A 3065-nucleotide genomic window follows, 5' to 3' on the forward strand; every position below is an offset into this window, starting at 1 on the left:
TCTGCTCCGGCGCCTGGAGCCCTCCTGCCCCTCCAGCTGCTCTGGGCTGGGGGTCTGCAAGGCTGTTTCTCTCACATGTTCTCACTCCTCTCTCCGGCTGCAACTGCTGTGCCGATATTTCCCCCCACACTTCTGAACTCTGTTCTCCCAGAGGTGCTACCACCCTCACTGATGGGCTTGGCCTTGGCCATTGGTGGGTCCATCTCGGAGCTGGCTGGCACTGGGACACAGGGGAAGCTTCTGGCAGCTTCTCACAGAATCCACCCCTGCAGCCCCCCACTACCAAAACTTTGCCATGCAAACCCAGTGCACAGGTGCTGAGACCTTGACATAAATGGCTCCTTCAGATGACTGTTGGCTACTTATCGGAGCTCTCCAGTCCATGGAGCTGCCATCTGATGAACTGTTAAAAGCCTTCCTCTGCCACACAGCACAGTGCAGTTAAAATCCAGGCTGCACAACTTGCTCTGCACATGTTCTTCCATTAGTAATTTGGGATGGATATTTATACAGAAGTGAGGAAGCCGGTCTGAAATGAACACACGCTTCAGATCGGTTTGTCACTTTGCTGGGGAATGTGTCGTTCTTTCTGTACTACATGAGAGTCCTGCTGGTGGTTTCTGCTTCAGATTCACTGCAGCATCTCCAGTCAGGAGACCAGATCCTTGTGGAATCACGAGGCCACCCATACTGTGCATTAACCGTGTTTCTATAGTAACTTCTTACAACTTATTCACATCCCACTGTGTAACCGATGGGAACACATGGTATGTGAGCAGGCTGGGTGACACTAGACAATATTGAGCAGCTGTTTCTAACATAAAAATGGTATCTATGTACTAGACATACATCAATGTAAAAATTATAACAAAATAATGGAAGACAGTGAAACAGAGAAGTGGTTGGGAGAAAGGGAAGAAAGGAAAGACCATTTAATGCGATTTGTTTCAAATCTTGTTTCTCCACAGGTGTGAACCTGCTAGCCTCCGTCATCATTGTGTTTCCATAGGTCAGCATGTTTTGTTCTGTTCAAAAAAACCGCCCTTCAGGCATCAGAAGTAAGGAATCACACATGCAGGGATATTGCCGTTGCCAGTCAGTAGGTTTTTTTAATAGTATTCACTGATGCCATCTGTTGGATTCCTGTCTTTGTCAGGGAAATCTTCTCCTTATTCCAGGTGGAAATTCCACGTAATACTGTGTGTCTGTGATTTCTTTTGTTAAAGACTCAATTTAAACCAAACCAATTCTGCCAGAGGAATTCTAATTAACCATTGAGTAAGTATTGCCCAAAATATTTGACTTTTTCTACGTTCAGAAATTGAGTTTTAAAGTACATACATACAATCTTCAGTCCATGTATGTAGGTGGGAACCAGAGCAGGCTATCCAGTGAAGAGGTTATCCTCATCTCCAGCGGCAAAATCCCATGGTAAGATGTATGAGTAAGTCCGTTAGTTGGATCATTGCGAAAACAAATCTACAACAGGAGGATCTTTAAGCAACCCAGACACCACATTTATAGTGTGGGTGATGATTTCAGGGGGTCCCAAGGAGGCTACAGGCCCTCCCTGCTCCCATGGGGCAATGCACACTCCCCTGCCTGCCCGCGGAGGACCTGTACCATCTCACAACTCTCCGTCACCGCACTGGTCGTATGCAGCCCTGCTCACCTTGCAGCTGCTAACCGATAACACTGTGGTGAAGGCATCCTGCTTTCCCATTATAATTCTAGAAAACTGATGCCCCATGTCTGTAGAAAATTATGGGTAAATAATTCTCCATAAAATGAAAGGCATTAAAGAAATGGAGTAAATTGTCAATGATTTTAACATAAAACCTGCTTAGCCTCATTGGTAGCACTGAATTCCATTTGCGTAACCAGGAGAAAAGTGATTACATGTGGGTTGTTAAAAAAACACATGGCCACCATGAGGATGTTCAGAAGGTGTATGACTGTGGCTGCCATGGGATTGACAACAGTGAGGGTCTATACACAGCTCATCTTGTGGCCCTCTGAGCAAGTCAATTCACCCCCCTACAACAGGTTCCCCTTTGTAAATTAAGAATAACAATAGCTTTTGTAAGGCATTTTGAAACATACTGATGAAAATTTCCATGTAAAAAATAGGTATGGGATTTGGGTTTATGTCAAATACTATCCTAAAGAGAGATGGACTTCAGCCCATATTTACTGCTTTTATTAAATTCCAGTAGATGGAGAGAAAGACACTTGCTGGTGAAAAACTCTTCTTTTTTCCTCTTCTCACGAAAACCCATGGTGAACTCAATGAAATCCACAATGAGCAATGTTGAATTCAAACCCCTTTCTTGTAAAAATAATACTCTGGTAATGTTCTGCAAAAGATTATATAAAGTGACATGAATAAAATAAAGGACATAAAGTAAAAATGACATAAATATATGTTTGCTTCTTTATCATTCCTACAACAGAGCATATGAAGTTATCTTATCATTTTTCCTAGACACTGTCCCTTCCTGGATAGTGGTGTTTGTTCTGCCAATACACAGTGCCTTGAAACCCATTCTCTATACTCTCACAACTAGTTTCGTTAAGGAGAAGTAGAAGCGCAGCAGTCACTGGGCAGTCATTGAAGAAGGGCAATTTTCAAAAATTATGAAAAAACCTTGGCCACTTCAGTTATGCAGACAGACAATTCCCTCACCTACAGCTCTTCATTTATGCTTGGATTTTCAAAAAATAACTCCTGAGGACAGTACTAACTTTTATTTACTGATCTACAAGTGGTTGTTTTTCAGCAAGATAAAGGAAACAGGACCTAACTGCCTTACAGCCACATTAATGTCTTTGAGATTCCTATGTAGGCCCTTCTTGGCAATTACCATCTATGTATTCATCTTCCTGCAAAATAAAAACACAACTGTTGCATTCACCAGGGCAGATTTGTATTGCAGATTGAAACACAGGCAGACTGTGCACTGGGGCTAAAAATTACAATACTTTTCTACTGTTCATCCCCCTTCCCCAGAGAGTCAGTGTAGCTGTACTTGCTAGCTATAGTCTTCATATAATACATATAGATT

The 3065-nt window shown here is 42.7% G+C and overlaps 1 pseudogene; it reads left to right on the forward strand.

The window, feature by feature from the left end:
* Window positions 1–2732, forward strand: part of LOC104621550 — a 7511-nt pseudogene extending 4779 nt beyond the window's left edge.
* Window positions 2733–3065: the final 333 nt, after the last annotated feature.

The sequence above is a fragment of the Phaethon lepturus genome, unplaced genomic scaffold (assembly GCF_000687285.1).
Source record: "Phaethon lepturus isolate BGI_N335 unplaced genomic scaffold, ASM68728v1 scaffold7185, whole genome shotgun sequence".
Classification (NCBI taxonomy): domain Eukaryota; kingdom Metazoa; phylum Chordata; class Aves; order Phaethontiformes; family Phaethontidae; genus Phaethon; species Phaethon lepturus.